The sequence below is a fragment of the Convolutriloba macropyga genome, chromosome 13 (assembly GCF_964194025.1).
Source record: "Convolutriloba macropyga chromosome 13, txConMacr16.3, whole genome shotgun sequence".
NCBI classification, from domain to species: Eukaryota; Metazoa; Xenacoelomorpha; order Acoela; family Convolutidae; genus Convolutriloba; species Convolutriloba macropyga.
Genome location: NC_134480.1, coordinates 15,735,288 through 15,746,587, shown reverse-complemented (window position 1 = coordinate 15,746,587; position 11,300 = coordinate 15,735,288).

Below are 11,300 nucleotides of genomic sequence, written 5' to 3'. Positions count from 1 at the left end.
GTTTGTATGTGTGTAAATATGTACTGTTTCCGCATATGCATGTCGTGACCTATACATTGTATTAACTTCAATTCCTTTCTGATTAATTATAACTCTAAATTTGCCTTACTTCCGCTTTGTTGGAGCCATCATAAAAGCTAACAGCTTTTCAAACTCTGACGCTCACGTTTTGAGGTATTCTGCTAATGTTACATTCGGCTTTGGATGTTATCAAAAGAGAAAAAGAGAAAGAGATGAGAGCTTATCCGACATAGGCACCGTGCTATAAGTACACAAACCATATCTACCAACCTAGTTCTATACTTGTATAGATGGCTAGATAGCACACCAGTAGTTCTAGTATACCAACCGCTGATGAGGTTTTTTTTCAGTGAATTTTGGTGAAATCTAAACTGAAAGATTTCAGCAGTATGCTAAAAACCATATACACTGTGGTTGGTTCTTTCTATTTTATCCCTAAAAAACGCCAAAGGGAGAAAGTCGCATCAGAACCAACTCATTCCTCCTGTATATATAAACTACGCGTATATACGCACCAAATATAAGAATAGGGAAAACGTGGGAAAATTTTTAGAAAGCGAGCATTGCAAAATGAGACGTATGGAAAAATAGCACAGGTAAATTATGCATGGAAAACACAGATTTATGTTGGGAAAATGCGATGGGAAAAATTGCGCATGGGAGCATAAAAGACTATGTGAAAAAATTTAATATGTGCTGAACAAATTTACTGACATATATTTCAAATGGTTGCAATGAAAAGTCGCGTGTCGCAAACAGAAGTATCAAATTTTGAACAAAACGGGAAAAGTAACTATAAGTGTTCCCAAAGCATAACTTAAGTGGAGTCATTATAATCAAATTAAGCTAACAAATTTTCCGACAACTCAATTTCCGTAACTTTTCATTGTCTGCCAAAAAATAGTAACAATAGTTTGAAAGAACTATTTTTAGACCTTTCCTAACGCATTAAGAGAGGATTGTAGAGAAAAATTGTTTCCCAAAAATATGAATATAGGAAAACTGTTCAATTGAAACAATTAAATCTTAAATTGTTGATAGTCATTTTTTTCTGAACAGGGAGTTAATTTTCTCCAAAACAAAAAAATTGTCATTAAAAACTCTAAAAAAACGTATAGTTTATTATTTATTGGGTTTGTCCTGTAAAAGTTGAAAAAGTGCGATGATCCTGCAAAAGGAGATATTTTTCATCTAGATACCTGTTTGTCCTAAAATCTAGTTAGCTCTCACAAGAAAAAAATTTCTAGATAAAATGATTCGTTATTTGTAGTCAAACATCTGTCATGATCTGACGTGCGATGATGCAGAGAAGTTTTGAAAAAAAAAACAATTTATTTTGAAAAAATGACATGTTCGGCTGAGAAAACAGATTTGCAATTCAGAGCACTTCAAAGTTGAACCAACATATGTCAATAGTAACACCCGAATTCAGTTCCGAAGCATTCATTGAATATCGAGTGCATTTCAAGTTTTTCCTGTGTAGATTCTCTTCCTTTTGATTAAAATGAGGTCATTGAGTTCACCCAGGCGAATTTTAAACTTACCTAAAGAAGTTTTCATAGCCAAAGGCGCAAACAAAAAGTCCGAAGATAATTAAAACCCAGAGATAACCGCGCATGAGTAATTCCGAAATCTCAATTGCCAGAAAAATTTGTTGCATCGTCTCAAAAACGATGACCATTGTATAGAATGCAAAAGTTGCTTACCGTTTTAATTGCCTAATTAGGAGGGCAATATTAATGTTCATCGTAGTATTGATTTGAAAATAAACAAAGATCCCCACAAAAGTTGAACGTTCAATCATAAACGGCTCCATAACAAATTCAGTTCACGCGAAAACAACATGGAGTCAAATATTTTGCCTAAACACGTCCAAACTTCCAAAAAGAGCGAGAGAGACATGCAAGAAGAAGCCAGAAGGCGTCACAATTTTGATCAAATCCAACATGGATAAACTTTTGGGAGAACCAGCCCCATGATTGTTCTACTCGTTTCTACTCGTTCTACAGTATTGTTCTACTCGTTTCCACCAAATTTTAGGTTTATCAGTACATCTTAGAAAATTGAAACCAGCACACTTTATTCTAATTCAGAACATAAAATTGCTAGTGTGTTTTACGAATCTTAAAATGTCGAAAGTACCCCCCTTCAAACCCAACCAGCATCTCCGAATAACAGAACAACGATTGGCATTGAAAACTCTTAAAGCAGAGGAGAACATTTCACTAAACAGAAGTTGAAAACATCAGACCTTTTTCCTCATTCCTCTTTCTAATCCATGATATTATGAGCTATGCATAGATTTTTATTCTAGCAAACAGAAGGCAAGTCAACCCGCTCACTAAATATAAGAGGAAAAACATTAAAGAATCGTCTATCTGTCCTCTCCGAGATATCTTTTGTTATTATGATATATAATAATGTTGATAATAATCTAAGTAATTAAATTGTTGATTAAAATTGATTTTTTTATCATAAAAAGGAGAAATTTATTCTTTCTTTCTTTCTTTCTTTCTTTCTTAAAGAATGATTAATAAGAGACCAAATCATCAATTGCTGAAAATGCTCAAATGAGTTCGAACTAATGACAAAACAAGATTTATTTATAAAAATTCTGCTAAAATTGAAGCACAGTACAAAGAGCAACAACTTAGCCAAGAGAACTCCAACAAAGAGCACGAGTAACAAGAGTTTTTATTATTTTGATAATTGAAAATAAAATGGCCTGAAAGCACAACAATTGACAGTTTTTTAAAGTCGCTATTCTCATTGAAGTTAACAGAACCGTCTAGATCGAGAAAAATTGATAATGATTAAATTACAATTTAAGTATAAACAAAATTTCTACCTTGCCGTTTATGACAAGCATTAGTGCAATTATTTGCACTTAACAGAGTGTTCTCCTAACCTGAGAACATGTCATTGGTGTCTACAGCGCGGATAATCGATTTGGTTTAAGGTCATCACTGATGGTGGGACGGTCGAATTAATCGCTCAAATTTGGTATATTTACACTGACAAACTTTTGGTTAGAACAAACTTGAAGCTACGACTCGGTCCACGACTCGGTCCAAAAAATATTTTACCAACATCAGATAACAATGTTTCTTTTATATCAAAATTTCAATTTAGGCTGCAAGTTTTGATCTTCGCGATAAATCTCATCATCCTTCTTTTTTAAGCACGTATGTAGGGATAGCTTCTCCAAATCTTAATGATTGTTTTTCATTTCTGCCTTAAGTTCTCGTGGCCCCTGAGGGTTGTTGTACATTGCTGATCAGAAAAATCAGTCTTGATGTCATCAGGTTCCAGCCGTGCAATATGGTTCTCACTGACAAGCCCTGTTTTAGTTCAATTCTCTGGCTGGATGATTGAAGTGTTCATTGATTTGCAACTGTTGAAAGAAGCTGAAATTCTTGGTGAACTGCTCTTCATTTCGAAGAGGATTGGTTCACAAAGATCAAAATCAGTGACTGCTGGAAGTATTATTTTCCGTTCTAGCAGAAGCTCTGCACCTATTTCCACAGAAATTTTGCCCTTCGTCAACAAATTGTGTTATCAAAGCCCGCTAAAAGCGCTAAATGACACTTTTTGATGAGGACTCCAGGCTTGAATAGCTGGTTTCAAAATTTTGACCGCTCGCTCTTCAAGTCCATTTGCTCTTGGATGTTAGTTGGGAGACTCCTTCTTTTTAATCCCGTGATTTGCACCACTGTTTAAGGTCACCGCTTACAAACTGGGGACCATGGTCTGATACTAACGTTTTTGGAATTGCAAATCGTGCAAAGATTTGACTCATGTACACCCTCACTGTTAGCGAAGTTATTTTTTCCGCAGGTAAGGCATCTATACAAACTGATCCCGCGTCTACTTTCTCTAGGATTTTTCTTTGGTCTTTAACGTAACCCAAGCTTATGTGGAGGCTTTTCTAAATTTCTGAATTTCTGCTTCCAGCCATATAGATACTGCTTTACCCTGTCTACACCTGTTTTCTTACAATTCCATGCATTTAATAATATATCGAAGAACATCTTGACCGATATCGGGCCGCCAAAAAATCATACGGACTGCTGTTTCAGTAGCATTTTTGCCCAGGTGTGTGTCAAGTGTTTTGTTCATCGGTACATGCCTTAGTTTGGGTGAAACTATATGCAGAACTTCACAAAAGTTGATTCCGCTATGGGTAGTTAAGTTTTCTTTCTGCTGTTCGAAACTTTTATCTGCTTCTGAGCACTGTTTCCAGTTTTCGGTTTTTATTCTTTTGGATGCAATTGTGTAGGAGTCGATTCGATCCCAGTTTAGTTCTCATATCTGAGTGGACTTGGTCAGATTGAACAAAATAGAAATTACCGAGAGCAAAGCAGACTCGATCATTGTCATCGTTGTTGTTAAAACCTAGTCTGCTCAAAGCATCAGCGTGGGGGATCTGCTCTCCGGGTGTATTTTTAAATCCGAAGTAAATTCCCGTGAATACTTTTGCCCACCTTGTGATTCTTGCTGATGCTGTTTTAGAAATTTCCTCCTCTCGTGCAAAAAAATTATTTGGGAGTTTTGCGGTCAGTTTGTAGAGTGAACCCTCTTCCGTACAGGAATTGTTTCAATCTTGTGAACACAAAGTCAATTGCAAAAGCTTCTTGCTCAAAGTTATAGTAATTTTGTTCAGCATGTGAATTTTTTCTTGAGACATAGATCACAGTGTGTCCTTCTTGTGAGAAGACTCCGCCTATTGCTTTCTCTGAGGCGTCTATTGTCTTGGTTGCTTCTTTCGTCGAGCTGTCAAGCTGAACAAGAAGGTTAGCACATAACTTATTTTTATGTTTTCGAAAGTGTTCTGTTCTTACTTTTCCCATCTGAAGTCGTTTTTTCGAATTTTGTTTTGAGGTCACTTTTTTGTAGCAAAGTCGCAAAGTCTGGTATCATTTGTCCAAAAAAATTCGGTAAGCCGAAAAAAGACTCTAATTGTTTTATATTTGATGGTTGTTTTGCATTTCTGAGTTTATTAATTTGTGTATTATTGGGTACTGTTCCTTCTTTTGGAACTGAGAAACCAAGAAAATTAACGCTTGAGACTGGTTGGGTGTTGTATTTATTTTCCTTGATAAATAAATTTTTCTCACGTTGTCGATTTTTGACCGCAACCATTTTCTTTTTCTTTTGTTTTTTTTGTTGCGTATACCATCATCAGCCTTAACTTATCCGTACATCACCTTGAAAAATGACCGCCCCATGGATTTTTTGAAAACTGACTCGATGTAGTGCTGGAAGTTTTATTAAGCCCTGAGGAAGCCTGCACATCTTGAACATTCCTTTGGATCTGTTGATTTTACATATCCTTGCCCAATTTTGCACCCTTGTTGAATTCGGTGAGATATTAAGCGTCTGATCAATCAATTTTGACAAAATGAGACGCCCAATAGCTATTGTGGAACATGATCTTCATGTCCTGGACTGGAAAATCTTTGTCCATAAGTTTGGCGTTATTGTGAACCTCCACGTCCACGCATAGCCTTAGTGCTCCATTTTTTTCCGCGTCCAAATAACTGGTGATGCATATGTGATCCACCAAGTTGCAATGCCTCCGGAAAGTCCTGTCAAACCATCGTCACAAGTTATGTTTGACCCTTTCTAGTGGAGGTAGAGATATCTTTTTAGATTTGCTGCAGAAGATCGGCAGTGAACCCAGTATGAGTTTCATTACTGCTTCGTACTCTATGACTGCAGACAGTTCTTCATCACACAATATGTTAATGTCTTATTGAGGCAGTATGTCTCTCCCAAGTAGCCCAAGTTCTTTGTTGGTTTGATGACCATCATAAGCCTCAGGATGTCTGATTTTCTCATCTAACACAGGTTTAGGAAGCTCAGTCCAGATGAATGATAATATCACAGTTTTATCAGCACCAATATCAACATGCCTTTTTCAATTATGGTTTTTTATTGTGATGTTTTCCCATGTCGCTGACATGTTAAACACGTTTTCCCGTATATAGTACTTTCCCATCTCCTTTTCAGATGATGACATAGGCTGGGTTTTACTTCTGCAAAATTTCGCAAAGTGCCCCACACTTTGACAGATATAAATTCCTTGTTCAAAGCTGTATATGGCTGGCTGCTCTGTGGCCTACTTCCACATCTATTACACAAGTAAACATTGCCTTTACTACCAGTAAACATTTCCCTTTGTCTTCTGAAGGTGTTTTTGAAATTTATCCCACTTCCTCTTTATCTATAACCGGTTTTTAACTGTTGAAGAACACGCAAAAGACGTTGTGTAAATTCTGAACTGTACGTCTTCTGTCAATTTAATAGAGTTATCATTGGTAAATTTTGATGAAGTCTAATAGTCCTCACGTTGCATCAGAGTCTCTCAAACTTTAGATAAACTTTAGTTTCCAACTCCTTCGCGGGGTTGGTCACTGTTTTTTGTCGTCTGCAAGTCACAATAGCGTGCTTCATCACTTAGGTGCTCAAAAAATCATCGTCAATCTCTCTAACGTTACGGACAAATGACAGAAAATTAACGCTTTTTGCCGTTATCTCTCTTTTAGTGGAAAAACTATCAATGTCAGCAGGTACTCTTTTTCCGAATGGCGCCACACTTTGTTCCTCAACGACTGAATATGCTTCCAGTTCACAAAAATGAATGGTTGTTGATCTTCATACTATTAACGTGGCACTGAAGTGCTCTGTCCTTCAATGGAGAAGGGGTTTGTATTGAACTGGTTAATTGTTATTCGGCTGCCCGCCAATATTCATCAATGGGTTGGAAATGGAGATTGCTTCGACCTCCACCATTATTTGTAGCAAAGATGTTGAAGAAGCGACGCGTCTATACTAGATTGAATAATAGCGTACTGTTGGCTCTCTGGATCATTCAATCTTGAACACCACTTTAATAAGTGTAGCACGACGGCTTAAAGCGGCATGTGGTCGCGACTGAAGCTAAAATGTATTATCCAAAATTTTAACGCACTTATTCGGATGCGCCAACAAATTTGTTTCCAAAATTGATCCGAATTAAAATCGGTTGCCATAAGCGCCATCAATATGCGTTCCTATAAGTACTATAATTCGACAGTGGAAATGTTTTTCCAACTGTTCTGCTATAGTTATAAGAAATGGAGGAAAACGCGTCTACTCTGATTTTTTTGAGTTGACAATTTCGTATGTATTCAATACAAAAATCTCAAATCTTGTGACGGCGAAGATGAAAGTGGATCTTCTGTTGGAAAGCAAAGTGAAAAAGGCGTAGTCATAATGTATTTTATGTTTTTTGTGTCGTAACAGTGGCATAAAGACAAGCGGTACTTCTTTTCAAGAACGATGACGTAGTAACATTGTTGTAAGGAAATACTGACAAGATCTGTTGACTGGTGACCACAAGCACTGCGTGCAGGCCCAAAATATAGATTTACAATTTTTTCGCGTATGAAATTATTTGACCTTTATCGGTCTTAATTTTTTTGATCGAACAGAAAAAAACCGCTAGATTTTAATAGTCATTTTGGTCAAGGATTGGGTTCAAGTTTCTAAACTTGCAGTTTGTCCTACTTTTTTCCTAGTTTCAGTACACGAAATGTCCAAGAGAATTTTTTTTTGTATTGGTTTCAACAAGTTCGGACAACCAAACATCGTTTTTAGTGTTTTGATAATAAATTGAATAATTCTTTGTAGCTCTATCAGTGAAAAGGTGAAATTAAATCTTAATGCGAGAGCTAAAATTAGCTTAGTCAACAGTGACAAACGATTCGATATTTTGTTTTTGGCAGTTATAAAAGGTTTTATTTTTTCTTAATTTTTGGGCAACCGTCAAAAGCTTCCTTGTAAACATCCACAAAGTTTCACTGTCCTGCAAAAATTTTTGTGTGGTAAACATTTTCTAACGATTTCAAAGACAGACATTCTGAGGTAACTGTTCGCTTTTTTGCAAACTGGAGTTGGTTTCACATGGAAGTGGTTGATTTATTTGTTACCCAGCCTCCAGAATTGTCGCAGAAGCCTTCTAATAAATTGCTGAGTGAATACAGTGTTCTGGGGCTCAAAAGGGTTAAAAAACTGGGACATCTTTTTTTCCGTATATGCGTCTGCATTTTGCGGTAAATATTTTTTTCGTCTTCATTTGAGAGTGGTTAGTTTTGGAATTCCATTTTGACCTAGAATTCAATTGAGTTTTTCCAGCTCATCCTAACCGTCTTTTTCCACAATGGTTAGGTCCTCAGATCCGTTTGACAGAAGTTTAGTAGAGTGAAAAGCACTTTTCCTGAGGCTGTGTTTCGTCTTCTTCGATTGCTTCTTCTACAGAGAACGGATCGCTTTGTCTGCTTTTTCTATAGAGTTAAAAAAATGAAACTAATTGCCGAAGTAAATAAATTTCTTTTGCAAAAACTGTTTTTGAATACTGAATGGGAATCAATTCTTGGCAACGCTTAAAATATAATTGGATCTTGTGAACTAACTTTGGTTGAAAATTTCATTATTGGGCAAAAAATTGTATTGCAGATTGTTTTTGATGCTTCACTGCTACCTTAATGAACCTGTATTCGATATCAGAAAGAATTTCCGCTGGGTTTGCGCAAAGCCGCCGCCGGATTCCTAACAAGTTTTTCTGCAAATGCGGCCCTGTGAATGGATTTGATTTCAGTGGATAGTTCCAATATTAGGTTAGTGCTTTGGCTACGCTGCATACTTTTCGTGTCGTTTTGGATTGAAAATGTGATATAAAAGTTCCTGCCACATCATTGGGTAGTTTGGGCTGTTGAATGTCACCTGGCTTAAGGCAACACATTTTTTGAACTGATGCAATTTTTTTTTAATACAGCTCTATCGAGTGAGTTTCATGAATGAGGCATTTCGGAATATTTTTTCATTTGATCAATAGTGGCAAAGCAGTTGTTTTCTCTTCTCATCGGTTTGTGAAAAGTAATCCAATTTCAACCTTATCTTTCGCCATTTTAGATGACTTTTTCGAAAGTGTGAATATTTTTTTGTTGTAAGCATCCAATTAGTTCTCGGTTAGTGTCGCTTTTGCTTCCATTGTAACAATTGATCCAGTAGGTTGTTTTGGGTTTGTTTGTTGAACCATTGTCACGATACATTGCAAAAAAATGCTTTCTCCATATGTGATCTTTGTTTAATATATTTTGAGTTGAGCTTTCTTTCAAACTCTCCAGCGACGGTATGTGCAGGTCAAGGCGTTGTAAAAAAATTGTAAAAATTGTAAAAAATTGTAAAAAATTGTAAAAATTGTAAAACATTGTAGAAAAGAGTGCAGTAAATGGTCGTTATTTGAAACTTTTCTCCAAACCTTCATAGGCTGCATTTTTCAATGGTTTTACAATACTTGGTACATGACGAACTTCATCTCCATATAATGAATACTGATGGGTTCTAAATTTTCAATTTTTGGGTTCTAACTTTTGGTTTCTTGTTGCAGTATGTCAGCTGTGAAAAAGAATCAGAAATTTAGAAAAGATAAGCTTTTGCGTGACTACCGTTGTTTCTACGTGTGTAGAAAATGTAATGTTGTTAAGGAGATTGTTGAAGTGGAAATTAGTTGGATATCTTCTATCGCACCTTCCTGCTTGAGTTTCCAATGATTTTTTGTTATTTATCTAAAATAGCTGTGGGTGTTTGCTCGTTTGTTGTGGGTGTTTGCTGTCCTTCAAAGGCAGATAATATTGGGGTAATCTATTGGATTTCCCAAAAAGGATTGAACTTTTTATACGGAATGAGTATTGGAGAACTTGTACAGAACGTTTCAATAACGAAACAAATATATTCACTTACATTCTTAATCAAAAATGGCTTGAACAACTTCAACTGATTTTAGCGTCCTTTCCCACCAGAAATAAAGTTTTCAATACGTACGATCTAATTGATTCAATCTACAATTGGAAGTCAACGAAGCCAATCCGCATTTTCTTTCTGTACAAGCAAAAAATTGTATCCTTTGCTTTGTAATTGAAACTTTTGGAACAAGTTTTCCATTACTAGGTTTACGCAATTTGCCTATAGCGTTCAACCCTTATCATGGGGCCAATTACGACATCCCCAATAACATCCTCCTTAAAAGGAAAAAGATAACCGTACCATCAAAATAATTATCTGATATTTGAGTTGCGTTTAAGAAATCATTGGAAACACAGCCTTAAATACACGATAAGATAATTCCGATAAATTTCCATTTGAACTAAAAAGGTTCTAATATCCTGTGTATCCATTTTTCGTGACATCTTCAAAATTATTGATAAATTTCTGTTTCAGGACAGACCGGCAATGAAAACGGTTTTTATTGGTGGCTGTTTGAATTTCAGCTGTTGATGGTGCTGCTTTTCGTATTACGTTGGTAATCCCAGCTCTTTATAAAATTTTGCTTGTTGAAAATAGATCAACTTTTTCGTTTTTTTGTTGTTAGTCCTCATGAGTTTTAACATTTTTTAACTGAATTGTTTTTGACTTTTGTTTCAAACACAGTACAGTTATTGGGGCAAAAGAGAGAATATCGAACTATCGTTTTCTTGGAGGAAGCAGTCTTTGGTTTGAAGAGGACGAAGTTAAACAACCTGATTTGTTAGTTGACTAAACACCCGGTAGCCTTCTCACAGTTGGTACTCCGTTCGATCTTTTTCCGTCCCAATTTTTTTGAGAACAGCGTAAAATATGGTGACCTGAGTTAAGTGTGCAACAATCACCTTGTATTTTTGCAAAAAAAGCAAATGATAACCGAAAAATTTATTTTGAAACTGTCATCGAGTGGAATTTAACTGGGATCCTCAAAACTGAACCGCAGTGAAAGAAAAAAGTAAAAAATGAAGTTGTGCAATTAATTAATAAACTCATGAGCCGACGTACATAAAAATTAAGACAGCCATGTATCCTGTTGGTTGGTCAAAATTTTTTTCAAGTATTTATCAAGTGGAAATGGAAGTTTAATCGCTGAAACAAAATTTTGAGATATTTGTATAGCATTTAAGGATTTATTAGTAAGCAGTACTGTACTTTTGAAAAATTGTAGAAAAGGAAACCCCAAATTGTTGACGATTTTTGAAAAGAAAAGATCATCTAGAACAGCAGCAGATCACTAATCTTGAATTATTGTTTTTGAATCGTCAATGCCAACCTTGCAAAAAAACTCAAATTGTGTAATTAATGTTAAGAAATGAGGGGGCCTTTTGCACTCATTGCTACTAATTTTAAATCATATATAATTAATCCATCTGTGGTACAAGAATATCTAGCACAGTTTATATAATTCAACAATAACGATGAAAGTTGTTTCA